The 18,065-nt window shown below is 38.0% G+C and overlaps 1 protein-coding gene across 1 annotated transcript in view; it reads left to right on the forward strand.

Moving 5' to 3' along the window:
- Positions 1 to 10,067: 10,067 nt before the first annotated feature.
- The window catches only part of IL1RL1 (interleukin 1 receptor like 1), a 33,611-nt gene continuing 25,613 nt past the window's right edge, over positions 10,068 to 18,065 (forward strand). Inside the window, exon 1 of the mRNA XM_037060812.1 lies at positions 10,068 to 10,131. The gene's annotated coding sequence lies outside the window, so the exon portion shown is untranslated. The remainder of the gene's footprint in view (positions 10,132 to 18,065) is intronic.

The following is an 18,065-nucleotide window of genomic DNA, read 5'->3' on the forward strand; positions in this document are numbered from 1 at the left end:
GAGGATCACTCAATCTAATCTTTTTTGGGCATTTGTTTCCTTGGCTTCAGATAATTTTCTCACAAGTATGAGCTGATCAGTTACTCAATTGAGTGATTAAAGCATCCTCTGTCAATCTCTGTACCTAGTGCTCTCCTTGCTGGTCTTCTGCTCTCTAAAGTTACTTTGGCCTTCCTAGGCTTTCAGCTCTGACTGCTCAATTCAGACTGACCACTGGGCTCTATGTGTGACAGCTTAGAAACTAAACTCTCCAGGAAGTGAGCTGGGAATTGTGGGGTGTCTCATTTGCTTCCAATCTGTCAGAGTTCATTATTATTTATTATCTGTTGTCAGTACTTGAAAGTTGTTGGTTCATATATTTGTCCAGTGTTTAGTTGTTTTAGCCAAAAAGTAAATTTTGTCCCTGTTACTTCATCTTGGCTGGAAGTTGAATCACAAAACCTGCTCTTTAACACTTAAAGTATGTCACAAACATTTTCTGTTTCTTTAAATATTATTATTGAACATCACTTTTATGATTGTGGAGTATTTCATTAGTTTGAAGCACCATAAATTATTCAATCAGTTTTTTGTTCTATTTAGTCTTGTTATTTCGCTGCTATTTATAACATTGTCTGTGAGAAGCTGAATAGTTTTGAACATCCATGATTTCCTTAAATATGTTAACAGAAAAGGAATTACCAAGTTAAATATTATTTTGATTCAAATTCCAAATTGTCCTCTAAAAAGGTTGTATCAGCTTACATATTTATTATTTCCCTACACCTTTTGCCAGTATTGAATATTAAAATTTTGTAAACCTTTTTTACAAATTGGTAAATAAAATGGTACTTTTATGGGTCAATTGTATTTCTTGATTACTTTTGATGCATAACATTTTATTTTATATTTTAAAATATACTTTATTGATTATACCATTACAGTTGTTCTATTCCCCCCTTCATTCCCCTCCACCCTGCACACCCCCTCCCCCACCCTTCCCCCCTTTAGTTTATGACCACGTGTCTCAGGTTCTTTAGACTCTATATTTCCCGTACTATTCTTGCCCTCCCCCTATCTATTTTTTACCTACTGTCTATGCTACTTATTTTCTGTATCTTCTCTCCCCTTCTCCTCACACTCCCCTGTTGCTAATCAACCATGTATTCTTCATTTCTATGGTTCTGCTCCTGATCTAGCTATCCTCTTGGTTTGCTTTTGTTTTAGGTGTGGTTGTTAGTAATTGTGAGTTTGCTGTCCTTTCACTGTTCATATTTTTTTATCTTCTTTTTCTTAGATATGTCCCTTTAACATTTCATATAATAAGGGTTTGGTGATGATGAACTCCTTGAATTTGATCTTATCTGAGAAGCACTTTATCTGCCCTTCCATTCTAAATGAAAGCTTTGCTGGTTAGAGCAATCTTGGATGTAGGTCTTTGGATTTCATGACTTGGAATACTTCTTTCCAGCCCCTTCTTGCCTGCAAGGTCTCTTTTGAGAAATCCGCTGACAGTCTGATGGGAACTCCTTTGTAGGTAACTGTCCCCTTATCCCTTGCTGCTTCTAGGATTCTGCCCTTCATTTTAATCTTGGCTAATGTAATTATGATGTGCCTTGGTGTGTTCCTTCTTGGGTCCAACTTCTTTGGGGCTCTCTGAGCTTGGATTTCCTGGAAGTCTATTTCCTTTGCCAGACTGGGGAAGTTCTCCTTTATTTGTTTAAATAAGTTTTCCACTTATGGCTGTTTCTTTTCCCCTTCTGGTACCCCTATAATTCGGATGTTGGAATGTTTAAAGATGTCCTGGAGGTTCCTAATCCCCTCCTCATTTTTTTGAATTCTTATAACTTCACTTTTTCCTGTTTGGTCATTTCTTTCTTCCTTCTGGTCCACCCCCTTGATTTGAGTCCCAGTCTCCTTTCCATCACTATTGGTTTCCTGTGCATTTCCCTTCATTTCAATTAGTTTAGGCTTTACATGTTCCTCTAATTTGTGGCTAAAATCAACCAGTTCTGTGAGCATCATGATCACCAGTGTCTTGAATTGTGCATCTGAGAGGTTCGCTATTTCTTGGTTACTTAGTGTTATCGGCTCTGGGGCTTTGAGTTCTTCTTGAGCCATATTTTGGACTGTTTGTGCCTGTTATGTATGAGGAGCAGAGCCTTAGGTGTTCACCAGGGCCAGGAGACTCAGTCGCTGGGTTGTGACACTGTGTGTGTGGGCAGGGCCAAAGGAAAGCAATGGCGGGCACCCTTTGCTGCCTCCCGCCGCCACCGCGGGGCTGCGTGATTCGTCCCACTGCGTGAGAATGTTCGACCGCGGTCAGCTGCTGCTGGGTTCGTTGCTTGGGGCTGCACGGTCCGTCTCACTGCTCACTCCCGCTGTCCCGAGCCCTCACTGGGTCCGCTGATGCTACCCCGGATGCCTGGGTGCCTGGGGTCAGGGGATCTTTCATGCACAACCCTGCTCTGCTGCTGGCTTCGCCCCTCTTACTGGTCTGGTAGCACAGTTTGTTGTTGTTGGACTTCCGTATAGTTCAATTTCCTGTTCTTTGGCTGCATCTTTGTTCTTCAAACCTTTGTTGTATTCAAACTTAGTTGTGGGAGAAGGCAGTGTTTCCACCTACGCCTCCATCTTGGCGGAAGTCTAGGTAGACTTTAAAATGCATATCATTTTAAATTAGTTTATTGAAAATTTATATTCTCTCTTTTAAATTGCCTATTCATATCACTTGCCTATTTTAAAAATTAAATTACTTTTTCTGTTATTGATTTACAAAATATACTTGTATAGGAAGTGTGTGTATATATATATATATATATATATATATATATATATATGTATGTGTGTGTGTGTCTGTGTGTATGTAAAGAAACTATGTATATAAGCTATATATAAATATATGCTATATTTCAAATATTTCCCCAGCCTTTTTCTTGATGTTTATAGTATTTCAGATGTAATGAAATTGATTTTATTTTTGCTATTATGATTTTTATCTATATAGCTGTGCTTAGAAAGCTGATGTTAATCTCAGTCGTAACCAAATAAACATTTTATCCTATTTGCTTATGGCTTTTTTTTTTACTTCAAATCTCTAATCCATTTGGAATTTATTTTTTTTTGTAGATTGAACTTTATTTCTCAACAACTTTAATATATTTTATAATGCTTATATAAAAATTTTATAATGTTTATATAAATTTTAAATGGTTTTAAAACCACTTATTTAAAATGTATTCTTTCCCCCAAATTTGATACACTATTTTAAAATTATTTTATGATATATTCTTCCAAATGTTTACATATTTTTCTAGAATTTTCTATTCAGCTCCATTAATCAGTCTGTTCCCTGTGTCTGTTTCATATTATTTTATTCAGTACTGAAACTTTATGGGTTAACAGTATAGGTCTCAAAGAGAATATTTGGAAAACTAAATTACTCATTTTTTTAGCTTCTTACTTGTTTTCACATTTCCCTGGCTGGCCTCAAGTATTCTTGGAAAGTTGAGAAACAGTTCAGATACTGGGTAATAGGCCAGGCTTCACTTCCATAGTATGTACCTAGGTTCAAATCCCAGCTCCCCAGTGATTAGCAGGGTGACTCAGCAAATTCATTCACTTCTGCATGGCCTAGTTTCCTTATCTGAAAAGAGGAGACAATAACAGTCTCTACCTTAAAAGTTTATTATGATGATGATGATAATATGGTGGGGGAACCAGTGCATAGCACACATGAACACTCAATAAAAAGTGAGTTTTACTACTTGAATTTATTCTTCAAATTTAATTTTAGAATTATTTTGTCAAAGACCAAAAAATGTACTAAAATTTTTATTATTGAGACTTCTCCAGAAACATGACATGATTCTCTAATTACTTGTTTTCTTCTAACTCTCTTTTATATCTTCTTGTTTTGTATGTGTGTATCATGTATACATAAATCCATATATATATATATATTTGCACAATAATATTCACACATACCGTCTTAGAAATGATGTGACAGCAAATATGTAGACGTATTTAAAATTATTACCTCTGAGTATTAGAGATAATACTCAGAAATACCCAAAATTTCTTTGCTGAATATTTCTTATATACTCAGAAATACATGATTTTAAAATGACTCTTGTACCTCAATATTCTGGTTTTGTACTTCAGACCCAAAGGTAGCACCTGTTAGATATTTTGTACTGTATATTACATAAGTATATCAGCAACTAATTTTTTTAAATTGTCATCAATTAAGGAAGTTGATTTCAGGAGAATTAGACAGGATCTTGAAGAAAAACAATTTCGAGGGGATGACTAATGTGACTTCCTAAAATGCAAGTTGTGGTCTCTTGTGAAATCACCTGTTATTCCCCTTCTGCAATCCTCCTTCATTCTGAAGTCTACATTTTCTTGAACTGTTTCAAAATATCTACACTTGATCTCAGATGATAATCTGTCATAAATATTTATAGGACTAGAGAATTTCAGCAAATAAAGACCACGTTTAAAGTCTTACCAACCCCAGATGAAAGCATCTAGATTTTTAGGTTTTAGAAGACCTAGGGCAATGAAGGAAAAAGGCAATGGTATTTATTTAAATAGAAGGAAAGAATGAGAATATAACCTACAGATTGGCCTTTCCTTTTAAGCTTTTACAATGTTAGAAGGAGTGGGATGTGAGTGAGATACATAAGAGAATGAAAGCCACCATGTGGGGAAATATTGAGAACATAACCTACAGATTAGATTTTCTTATGCTTTCATTGTGTTAGAAGCCAAAGCATTTGTTTCAGATTCCAGGGCACAAAGGCCATCATAAGAGGAAGTCATCACACCACAATAAGAACATTTCTGTCTACCCATTTGGAACCCCTGCCCAAGGTTCCAACTCCTTTGGAACTCCAACTCCCACCCACTACTCCAGCCAACCCTTGCCATTCTTATTGTAACTTCTGCTGCCTGCTTGCTGCTTGGTAGCCACATGGTGGGTTATCTCACTGTCCCTAGAAACCTATCTCATGAGGCCTCTCAAATGCCACTGCTAACCAGTACTGATGTGAGTCAGACCCTAGATTAAAGGCAGCATGATGGAATGTTGTTTTATATAATCAAACTAATTTGTTTCTCTCTTACACAAAGCAAAGATCTGATGAATATATAAAATAATCATGTAGAAGAGAAGGGACTTTATCTGATTAGACTATGGAAGGGGTGCTTTTACCAACCTTGAAACAATCTAAGATAGAAGTTTCCTCTGATAACAGAAATCCAAAAGATACAGCAGAAGCAGTTTCCTGACAACACAGATAGCAAAAGGCCTATTCAGCAGAAGTAGAAGCTGAATTTCTAACTACTTTGAAAGAGAAATACAATGCAAAACACCTATGGAGATCAAGTTGTTCTATACTTGCAAGAACCTCTGACTTCTATGTCTTTGTTGATAAATCCACAAGGAAAATAGTTGTAGAGTATTATTGTCAGCTATTAGTTACTTATTGCTAGATAACAAATTATTCTACAATTTAGCTTAAATGAAAGAATAAGTATTTATTATCTCATACATTTTCTGTGGGTCCAGAATCTGAGTGCCTTAGTTTGGTTGTTCCACTTCAGGGTCTTTTGTGAAGTTGTGGTCAAGCTGTTAGCCAGATGGAACTGGAGAACTTGCTACAGCCTCACTCAGGCAGTAGCAGCACTTTACAGGTTCATGGTGAGACAAAGGCCTAGATGGCAGCTAAAGGCCTTTTGTAATCTAACCTTGGAGGTAACTTATCCAATAATTTTTTGTCATGTCTGTCTACCTGGTAGTATTTGAGAGGACACTACACAAGGGTGTGATCAATGGGAAGCAAAGATCATTGGAAGCTACCTTAGAGGCTGGCTGCCACACCTACTAAAGGTGCTTTTTTACTGGAGCTTTACAATTTGTAGCTACCCATTCTTTGGTTTAAATTAGGGCTCAAGTCTTGTTACTCCTTGAACCTTGTTAAAATGTGGAGAGACCTAAATGTATTTTATAGAAACTAGTAACTTAATGTTTTCCTTTTTTTTTCTTGGAGAAGGAGGGGACGTGTGTGTGTTTGTGTGTGTGATGAGAGGGAAAGTGATAAAGAACATAAAAATCTTATTTTCCAGATCGAAATTATTTTTTCTTTCAGTTCACCATGTGGCTTCAATATAACTCTTATTTTTTAACTTTCAAATCAAACACCCTCTTCTAACTTCTCTCTTCTAACTTTCAGCTAAATAAGGAATATTTGAAAACTTTGGAATAGAAGTAAGAGGGAAGGGGGGAAAGTTCTAGCTTTCATGCTTGGTTTTCATTTTTTTAATTTCTGAAAGTGTGAGAGGAAGAGTACTGAATCTAAAGTACTTGATTTGACTTATATAAATTTAATTAAAATAAGTAGAAGCCAATTATTGAGGTTAACAGCTTCAGGAAAATCAAGAAAAGTCAAGTAAACTCCTGGAAATAGAAAGATTTTTACTTACTATGGAATCATAAATCTGAATTAACCTGCTATGGTATGACTGTAAAATAAGACTGAGTTGTTATTTTCTGTTAAATATGAAGGGAGCAAAGGTGCAGGACTAAGGGTAAGGTAGAACCAAAGAAGGGTAGTGTTATAAGGAAGTAAAGTTTCTGGTTATATATTGGATTAGTTTAAAATTTTCTGAGTTAAAACACTTATTATACAGTTTTTGTTACTTGGTAGATGCTGAGATTCATTTATAAGCCATTAGATACTTGTATGTATGAGGCTTTTAGGAAATTTTTTTCCCCATGAAACTCTACTTGATAGAGTAAGACAGCAAGTCTTAAGAGTAAAGATATGTGATTGGTTTTAGCAACCTGGTAAGAGGTGGGAAGGTGCTAAAAGAGGGAAAAGGGTACTCATGGGGAAGTGAAGGTGAACCAGTGGCAGATATGAAAGAAAGAAAAAGACATTTGTAGTATGTAACCTCAGCTTTGTTCTAAAAGGAGTGTAGTCTTTCTAGCTGCCTTGCACCTTAGTGGATTTGGGGTGTGCCCATCTGGAACAGGCATGAGGGAGAAGTGAAAGGCTCCTGAGTTCCTCTGGGAGGAGGGTGGTGGTGAAGAGTAGTAGAGAGGAAGAAGGAAAGAGCCCTGTCAGATGGTAGGAGGCCATGAATGCTTCCATGTGGCACATTTTAGAACTATTTGGTATAACTAGATTTCTTGTGCAAACTGGAGAAGCTGGGTTCTGGGCTGATGCTGAGCAAAACAGAAAGTGGACTCCTGGGCACAGAAACCTGAGACAGAAGAGACTTTGAGGTAATGAGCCCCAGAAATTAATAAATATCATTTAGAGGACTCTAGGTTGTCATTTAGATATGAAATAGTAGTGGGTTGGAACCGATTTTTCCTAGTTCTCCAATGTGTAATGAAGACCAGCTAACCTCTTGGTTTTTGAAATTCAGTAAGATTTTTGACATTGTCAGAACTTATTTTGGTTTGGAAACAGAATTAAGATGTCCTCTTCATGTGGACAGAACCCATGTGGAAACGGACAAACAGGTACTGCATACATGTGCAAAAGCACACACACCACACTCCCCACACCCCAAACACCTTTCTTTTCTTTGAGCAGCACCAATCTGTCGTTTCTATTTCAGATGAACAAATATGGCCAATTTACATCTTTCTTTTTACATTGTCAAATGTCACAGATGTTCTGCTTCAATATAGAAGAATTGCCTTCTGATGGTTCTGGGCACTTTTGTTTAAGATAGTCATCTCCAAGGGGCACAGTTATCTTTGGTGGGTCTGGTCCAAGGACATTTTGTACTTGGAGGGTACGATTAAAGATCTTCAGGCCAAGGAGAGATACACAAAGAGGCTGGGCTGTGGGCCCTCCCAGGCTCACCCAGTCTTTCCCTGCCAGTAGAGTGTATCAGCAGGAGGCTCTGAGTTACATTTTGTAGATGTCTTGCAGGTAGGGAGATTATTAAAGAGAAACATCCTGAAGCTGCTCCTGGATGCTGAGGTTCTTCTATCTTTCTTTCTTCTTTACTACTAAACCTGGTGGATCTTGACAAATGTTGGCCTCCCTGAACGTCACCAAGTGTCTTGAGATGTTTACAGAAACATTGAAAAATGACATTAATCATCAGGATGACTATCAAGTACATAAGTGACAATGCTGAAAGACTCCTTGGAAGATAAATTACTCAGCAGAATTGTTCCAGGTTTTTAAATACCACTCTTGTGCCCTGGCTAGTGTGGCTCAGCTGGTTGAATTGTTGTTGAGTACCTGGAAGGTTGGGGGTTTTGATTCCTAGTCAGGGTACATACCTAGATTTTGGGCTTGATCCTAGGTTTGGGAGATTATTATCATTGTTCTGGACACTTACAGGAGGCAACCAATTGATGATACTCACAAAGATGTTTCTCCCTTTCTAAAAGCAGTGAAAAATTGTCCTCAGATAAGGACAGAATAATAAATGAATACTGCTGTCTTAACATTCATGTGATGATAAAGGGATCTGGAGTTAAGTTAGAACCATAGCTCAAACATATCAAAGAGATTTTTAAAATTTCACTCTTTTTAAAAATTTTTTTAAATTTCCAGCAAAGCTATTATTTATTATTATTTTTTAATTTAAATTATTTTATTGTCATTCAAGTACAGTTGTCTGTATTTTCTCCCCACTTCTCCCCACTAAAATTTCACTCTTGAATAAAGACTACTTTGTAGTGTTTCAATAATTTACCTAATTTTTAAAATATTCAGATTGTTGCAAATATCTAACTTCAAGTAAAAATTTTCAGATTTGTAAAATGCTACCTCCCTTGTTTCATATGTTTCAGTTGCTACAGGTCAGAAGTGAGTCTTATACTTTTCTCACACAGAGTCTGACGCACTATAGGACACTTCAATAAGTGCCCTATAAGCTTGTTTGGTTTATTGTTTAAGTGCATTTCTCCAGTTCTCTAACAGTGGAGAGGTGATAGACAACCTCATGTAAAAGTATCCTTTACATAAAGATTGTGGAGTGATTAGTTTCTGCTGTAGATTTTCAGCTTTTATGCTTGTTGACCATAGGTAAGTGAGTAGAGAAAGTGATTTGGCTTTCTTGGTCTTGATGCAAATATGAATAAAAATAAAATTTGAAGTTTGTTTTTTAAATGTAATTGTGGTGGGTGGAATAGATTGAGTACATGAAAGCTCCAAAAGCCACCAGTATTTATTAATATGGTTGATCTCTGACATAGATTATTCATTTAATATTGATAACAATACCCTTGCACAAGAGATTTAGAGAGGTTAGGGAAATTGCTCAAAGTCACATGGGTAGTAAGAGGAAAGCCATATTTTTGTCTAAAGATCATGCTCTTTCTATTATATTTGAGAGTTCATTTTTTTGAAAAAAAAACATATAAGCCACTCAAGCTGGTTTATACAGAATTTTAATAATTGTAATGTGTCTGCAAAGTGATTATAACCATGGGAGACAAGCCATCAAGTGGTACATATAGAAAGAATCCAGTTTGGAGGCTTTGGATTCTGTCTTCACCCTCACTGACTGTTACCTCAAGGAAGGGAATTATTTAGCCCCTCTGAGTCTCTGAGGAGTGCACAGGAGAGCATGCACAAAATCCCTGCATACAGAGCAGAGTACACACTAAGCACCCAGTGTGTATCAGAGTTTTCAAAACATAAGCATTGAGGTGTACACAGTAAAACTTGCTGCGGAGATGTGCACATTCCCCAAGAGCTGCAGCTTTCAGGAAGTAACAGCTATAGATTACTCTCAGGGCATTGAATGGCCTGCCACCTAGACAGAATCGGGGAGGTTTTGCTGAGAAAATCACCTACAGGGAGGTAAAATATGCTTAACAATTGTTAAGTATAATATGTTGTAACAATATTAAAATTGAGAGTAAGCTTCATTAAAGATTTTTCAAATAGAGAATGTGGTGAAAACTGAAGTTGATATTTGTAAACAGTGCAGTTTATCAGTTTCATCTTATCAGTAATCTAGTTCCTGTGTCCTGACTGATAAAGAAAATGGGAGGATTTTAAAGAAGGCTGGCTATTGTTTTTAGCATAGAGCTATTAGAAACGGATTTTTAGAGTTAAACTCTGATGGTAAGAAGTTGAGAAAGAGCTCAAGTACCACTAACTGATGGTAAGTGCCTTTGGGGTATTTTTCAAAAATACTTTTATCTCAAAAAGAATAGGATATAAAAACAAATACTTAGGTTAAAAATAGTAATTCCTATTGATTTTTTGTTTGTAAAAAATAGTATTAACGGTGGAAAAACCAAGTTATAGACTGAAGAAGTCCCTTGGAGCCACGTTTGCATAACCTGGGACATTGGTCTTAGTTATTGGAAAACGTCTGGTAGGTGGTGGGGAAGGAAGGGCCCTTGCAGTATGTATACAGAATACTCATATTCCAGAGTCATTCTTCTAGAATCCACTAAAATCTACAAGTGGAATCTACTTAGATGGTGGGGGGAAAAAGAACTTAATAAGTAAGGAGCTGCTGGGCAAAGGGGTGAGGGAGAGGTGTGTGTTGTGAGGGACAGGGCTTAGAACCATGAGAGAGAAGAAAATTCAAGGTGACCATGAGAGTCTGGGAGGAGGTGGGTTGATAAAGGCCAGTCTTTTGGGGGGTTGAATTGGAGAATAGTGGGTAGTGAGTAAATAAGTGATCTAAGTTTACATTTTAAAAATATATTTTATTGATTATACTATTATTGGTAAATACCTATTCTATTAGATGGCTCCATTTCCTCTCTCTGAAGACAGCTCAACAAAATGTGTTGAGTCAGTGATGGCGGAGCTGGCCCCCAGCCTCACCCACTGATTGTGTTTTTTTCTTCTAATTTCCTCCAGTAGCAGAGAAATGAAGGTTATGCTTGCCTCTAGCTGTGGGAATTCTTTTACTACCTCTGGAGACCAAACTATTCATGTGTAATTGCCCTCCCCCAAGATCTCAATATGGACATTGTTATCCCTTTTCTGCTATTCTATGTAGACTATTTGAGACAAAAAGCTCTAGATTTAGGCAGAGCTGTAATAAATCCCTGCTCTTAAACTTAATTTGATTCACAACCATAGGCAACTCATCTAACCTCTTTAATTCTTGTATTTCCTGCCTATAAAACCAGCATATTACTACTAACACCAAGCTCAGGTGGTGGTTTCCAAAGTTTAAAGCTGATTGCAAAGACTTAATAATGTCAGCTCTCATCATTGTCATTATTTTTTTTCTTTCCTGCTCTGGGAACTCATCTCTGTGCCCTGCGGACTGGCTGTGTGGCTGCTGACTTGAACTTTACACAATCCTCAGCAGGACATCAGTTCTCTCTTTTCTTGAACAGTCTGTTTCAAGGAAGAGATTGGTCCCAAAATATTTTTCTAACTGGATGTCTTGATATGTGGAGCAGATCTGGCTCAAGCATTTCTGGGTTGTGTTTGGTTTTCAGATACCTGATTTTTGGAAGGGAAACTCATTATCTAGGTTCTTCAAAATATTTGTTTTATAATTGTGAGGGTCTATATTTTTTTGATCACCCCTCCACATTTCCCAGTTTTCTGTGAATGCCAGACAAGTGCAAAAAAAGGCCCTTCAAAGTGTTGGGAAACATTGATATGCAAGGGCAAATGTAACCTAATGAGTGGAACACAACATAGGAGTTTCTTAGCACTGGTGATGCCAAGATTGTGTGAGTGTACACATGTGTAAGCATGTGTGAAGGGAGTATAACCCTAGTTCAGGGTGGAGGGAGAGGTCCCTCTGGTCTGGAACATACTCTGACAGCAACCAAGTCATGTTCCCAGAAAGAGGAAGGAAAAAGACTAAACAGATTGTCTGGATTCTAAACAAGGGTCTTAAATATTTTGTTCTTTATTTTATTGTGGTAAAATCCTTTAACATGAGATGTATCTTAACACATTTTAAAAATATACAGTATAGTATTGTTAACTATATTAACTATATTGTTAACTATTGTTAACATATTGTACAACAGATATCTAGAAATTTTAGATTTTGGTTAACAGAAATTTTATGTCTGTTGATTACCTCTTCATTTTACTCTCCCTACCGAGCCCCTAGAAAACACCATTCCATTCTCTGTTTCTAGGTACATCATTGTTTTAGATACCTTAGATAAGTAAAATCATGCAGTATTTGTCCTTTTATGACTGTTTATTTCACTTAGAATAATAATCTTAAAGTTTGAGCTGAATAGTGTTCCCCTGTATGTATATACTACATTTTCATAGACACTCATCTTTCAATGGCCATTTAGGTTGTTTTTACATCTTGGCTATTGTAAAGTGTTGCAATGAACACAGGAGTGCTAATGTCTCTTTGAGATCCTGGTTTCAATTATTTTGAATAAATACAAAATGTTGGACTGCTGAATAATATGATATTTCTACTTTTAACTTTTTCAGAAAACTTCATACTCTTTTCCATAGCCATTGTGCCATTTTGCATTCTCATGAAGAGTGTATAGGGGTTCCTTTTTCTCTACAACCTTGCCAATACTTGTTATCTGTTTTTAAGGTTTTATTTATTTATCTTTAGAGGGGAAGGGAAGGAGAGAGGGAGAGAAATATCAATGCATGGTTGCCTCTTGTGCATCCCCTGCTGGGAACTGGCCTGCAACCCAGGCATGTGCCCTGACTGGGAATCAAACCATGGTTGTTTGGTTTGCAGGCTGGCACTCAATCCACTGAGCTACACCAGCCAGGGCTTTTTTTTTTCCTTTTGATAATAGCCATCCTGACAGGTATAGGGTAGTATTTCATTGTGGTTTTGATTTACATTTCTCTGATGATATGTGATGATGAGTATTTTATAGATGCCTGTTGTTCACTTGTATATCTTCTTTGGAGAAACTTCCATGTATAAATCATTTAGCTGATTTTTATGTATGTGTCCTGACTGAACCCACAACCTTGGTGTATCAGGACACACTCTAACCAACTGGACTACCTGGCCAGTAGACCAAATTTAAAATTTTGGATCTTAAATTTATGATGTTAATGTCTTCTTGGTGGATTCTTCACTTGAGTGTTATGGAGTGACCTTCTGGGTCTTTCTTTATGGCCCTTTTTTTGAAGTCTATTTTGTCTGATATGAGAATTGCTACTTCAGCTTTTTTTTTCTTGTCCGTTTGCTTGGAAAATTAGTTTCCAGTCTTTCTATTTTAGTCTGTGTAGGTCTTTTGTCCTGAGGCGGGTCTCTTGTAGGCCGCATATGTGTGGGTCATGCTTTCTTATCCATTCAGTTATTCTATGTCTTCTGATTGGAGCATTTAAACCATTTACATTTAAGGTTATTATTGACAGGTACTTATTCATTGCCATTTTTGTACTTGTGTTTTTCTCTGTCTCTCTCTTTTCCTTCCTTTCCTTAAAGCAGTCCTTTTAGTATTTCTTGTAGAGCTGGTTTGGTGGAGGCATATTCTTTTAGACTTCTTTTGTCTTGGAAGCTCTTTATTTGGTCTTTTATCTTGATTGAGAGCCTTGCTGAGTAAAGTAGCCTTGGTTGCAGGCCTCTGGTTCTCATTACTTGAAATATTTCTTGCCATTGTCTTCTTGCTTGGTTTGTTTCCATTGAGAAGTCCCTAGCTAACCTTATTGGGGCTCCCTTCTATTTTACTTCCTTTTTCTCCCTTGCTGCCTTTAGGATTCTCTCTTTGTCTTGGAATTTTGCCATTTTAATGATGATGTGTCTTGCGGTAGGCCTCTTTGGGTTCCTCTTGATTGGGACTCTCTCTGATTCCTGGATTTGTGTGACTTTTTCTCTCATCAAATTAGGGAAATTTTTCATCATTACTTTTTCAAACAGGTTTTCTATCCCTTGTTGTTCTTCTTCTCCTTCTGGTATTCCTATTATTTGGATATTATTATGTTTCATATTGTCTTGCATTTCTCTTAATCCCTCTTCATTCTTTCTGAGCCTCTTTTCCTTTTCTTGCTCTTTCTGGGAGTTTTTTTCTACTTTGTCCTTCAACTCGCTGATCTGATCTTCTGCTTCATTGATCCTGCTTTTGATTCCTTCTACTGTGTTCTTCAGTTCAGAAATTGTATTCATTTCCTTTTGGCCTTTGCTGATAGTTTTTATTTTCTTTTTCATGTTGATATAATTTGCAGTGAGTTCATTGTAGCTCCCATGTAGTTTCTGGTAGCTCATTGTGAGCTCTTTGAATTTCCTAATAACCTGTACTTTGAATTCAATATCTGATAGTTGACTTGCCTCTATTTAATCTAGCATTCTTTCTTAGGCTTCCTCCTTTTCTTTCATTTGGGGATTGTTTCTTTGTTTTTCCATTGTTTGTGAGACTCTTCTTGTTAGCTTCAGCTTCTTAAATTGACCTGTTCTGACTCCCTGGGTTTATGGTGTGAACTTCTGTGGTAGAATACTTGTGCAATTCATTGGTGCAGTCTCCTGCAGGTATCTCGATGTTCTCCACTTCCGCCTACTTCTTTTTGTGTGTGTGTGTGATCAGTTGCAGGGGGAGGCAAAATGGTTTATGACAGCAGGAGAGTACTTTATGATATTTACAGTCACATCCAGTAGAGGAGAGATAGATGATCTTAGGCTATATATAGTGTTAATTGTAATCTTCAACCTAACTTGCCACTTTTAAGAAAGAATGGACAAACAATAAGTCTCTTGTTGGGGAGGGAAGGCTTGTGAGTTGGATCTAGAAAGCAGTGAGTTTGTGGGTGGTCAGATTTTGAGGCAAAGTGAGAATAAAGAATAGTAACTAGGTGTAACATGTGAGCAAATAGAGGTAATCACTATAGTATTAGAATTCAGGAACCTGTAAAGTGGTCAAAGATTCGAGAGATGTGTTGTGAAGTATTTACAGTTGTATAGAATAGCTATTATTTACAATAATATTAGAACAACAATCATATGACATACTCTATATGATCTATCTGAATAGGGGGTATAGAGCTTTGGGTAGTGTGCTAAAGGAAAACAAGTGGAGTGAAGTATAGAAAATTAGCAATACACTGTGGAGGAGAGAACAGAGAAAACCTGTCAAATAATACAATATAAGCAGCCAAGACTAAGAAGCCTATACAGAAAGAGGAGGAATATAAAGATACTATTAAAATATAAAAGAAGTGAGACTAATGAAAAATTAGTACAAATATGCAGCAACTTGTGGCTCTTCTGCTATAGCAAAATGAAATTTGTCTCTCTGTTTCTACTGTTGGAATGCCCTTTCTTTGTGTCCCACTCTGGTCTTTTTGCAGTTCCCAGTTGTTTGTGTCTCTTGTGGGTAAAAGAAAACAAAGCAACAAACACAAAAACAAAAAAAAGGCAGGAGAAGGGAAGAGAAAGCTGTAAGTTTGGGAACAAAGAAAGAAGGACTAAAACAAGAATAAAGAAAGGAGAGGAACAAAGTATTGAAAGATAAAGCAATACTAAAATTGAAAAAATATAAGATTACTTTTTAAAAAGCTACTAAAGAAAAAAAACAAAACAAAACAAAACCTTCCCTTATTGGGTTCAAACTGTCCAAACTGGTTTTTCTGGTTGGAGCAGGACCTCTCTGTGGGCTGGGGTGCAGGCTGCCAGACTGGGATGCGGGCGTCTGCGCACCTGCCAGGCTGCCTGGGTCCAGCGGGATCTGGCAGGGTCCTTTCCAGTCATGTGGTGGGACTCAAATGCTTACGCCCCTCATCTGGATCGCTGCCAGGCTGGGTGGGAAGCAAGCCAAGTTGCCCTCACAGGAGAACACCTCAGTCCACTTTCCAAAAAAACACTTTTCCAGAAAGCCTGCCTCTCAGCCCAGCCCAATCCCCAGCCAGACTGGTGATGATAATGAGCCTCTCAATTCTCCTGCGCTGGCGACCAGCGAATCTGCAGTTGAACATGGCCTTTTGTCCTTGTTACCCTCTCTGTAAACTCAAGCAGACAGGTCTCTGCCTGGTGTTGCCCAGCCTTGCTTAGACAGGGAGGGAGAGAGCTGATGACCCAGCTCCCTCCAAAGAACCCTGCAGCAGGCCCAAGGCTCCCAAAGAGTCTGCCATAGCTCTGCTGGCTGCTAGGCTCCTGAAGAGTCCTCCATGGCTGGCGGTCCCAGAGCTGGTTGCCTACTGAGGCTTCTGGGTGCCTAGGCTCCCATGACAGATGCCCCTGGTGCTAGTCCTAGACTGATGCCTCTGGACCCCGACCTCGGCGGCAAGGAGGCTGCCTGGCCGAGGGCACCGGGCCCAGCTTCCGCCACTCTTGTCTTTACTTAGGTCCCTGAGGCCCCACTGACCTGCCGCTGTCTGGTCCTTCAGTGTCCATCACAATCTCTGGTCTCTTAATTCATAAGTGCTGGGGAACTGTTGGTTGATTGCGCTGTTCCTCAGTAGATCTGCCAGGATTTTCTCCCATTTGTACGGGAGTTGGAATCCTCTCCATCCTACTCCGTCGCCATCTTCCCGGCCTCTCTCCCCAGGGAAGTTTTATAGGGAAAACAAGAAGTTCTCTTTTGTACACTTGCGGCGTATCTTTTCATTCTTGAAGATTTCATCTGGTTCTGGGGGTTTAATTTCCTCTGCCTTACTATGCTCCTGAACTTCAGAAGCAAATACCCCACTGATGACTTGACATCTCCTCTTGTATGTCTAACAGATATATCAAGCTGAATATGTCCAAAATGATCTACTCTTACTCCAAAACCTGTTCCACCTCTAATCTCCCCATCTCAGTAAATAACAATCCCCTTTGCCCAGTTTCTCAGGCCAAAACTTGGGAGTCTTTCATTGCTCTTTGTCTCCTACTTTATATCTTATCCATCAAGTAATTCTATCAGTAATACCTCAAATTATATCTAAAATCCAGCCTGTCTTACCATCTACACTTCCATACCCTGGTCCAAGTCACCATCTCTTTCACCTGGATGAACACATAGCATCATCCTAACTTGTTTTCCTTCTTTATTTGTTGTCCTCCTGAAAAGTATTTTCAACACGTGGAATGTTCTTTGTTAAACCTACATTAGGCCATGCCATTCATTGGCTTGAACTCCTCTAGTGGTTGTCATCTCACAGAATAAATGGTGAAGTACTTAAGATGACTCATGAGGCCATGCATGATTTGCTCACCAAATGTCTCCAACCTGCTCTTTGCTTTCCACTATTTCTCATTCCACTGAAGCCACGTGACACCCTGCTGCTCTTTTAACACACCAGGAATGCTTCTGCTTTAGGGCCTCCGTACTGCATTCCCATTCTTCCTGGACTGTGCTTTGACTGATCATTAAGTACCACCTTTCTAGTAAGCTGTCCCAGGTTACCTACCTAAAAGTGTACCTCTCCAACTGTGCTTTCTTCCCTCTTCTGTTTTCTTTTCCTCTCTAAACATATCACAATCTAAATATTCTATAAATATTTTAAATTTATTAGTGCTTTATTGTCCTTCTTTTCCTCTAGGCTATAAATTGCTTGTTAGAGGTGTTTTTGCCTTTGTTGTTCTGTTTGGTGAACTGGTGTATCCCCAGGTCCTAAAACAGTGATGGACACCTAAGAAAAAAGTCCTCATTGGATGATTGCTTTCAGCATTTGGCTCTTATAAGGCCAGTTGATGCAGAATTGATATTTGCGATGATATTCATTATCAAAACTCTGAAATATTTTCTTACTGATGAGTCAATAGCCTTTACCTCAGGAGCTCCCAAATATCCTCCACTGCCTTTCCTTTGGCCTTCTTCATAATGCAGAAACTGCTGGATCAGGCCCAGCTCTCTGGCAGTGGCTGATGTCCTTGTACATGGCCAATGCCTATGATGTGTTGCTTCTTTCAAGTGTTTCAGGTGTCATATTTTCTCTCAGAAAAAACTACAAAAGGCTGGCTGATTGCTTTTGGTCTCAGAAGGAACAATTAAAATAAATTCAGAGGGACAATTATCAAAAGTTTTTTTAAAAAAACAGATTGAAGAACTTGTTATGGACAACTTATTCTCAGAATCATTTATAAAAATAAGTGACAGTATCCTCTAGATTATTGTTATGGAAAGTTTGATGATAAAATATTGACAAGTCCTGTAGTGGAGATTTCTCATGGTATCTCATAAAGGAATCTGGGTTTTT

Source organism: Sturnira hondurensis, unplaced genomic scaffold (genome assembly GCF_014824575.4).
Source record: "Sturnira hondurensis isolate 20B ecotype Veracruz unplaced genomic scaffold, ASM1482457v3 Scaffold0012533, whole genome shotgun sequence".
NCBI lineage: Eukaryota > Metazoa > Chordata > Mammalia > Chiroptera > Phyllostomidae > Sturnira > Sturnira hondurensis.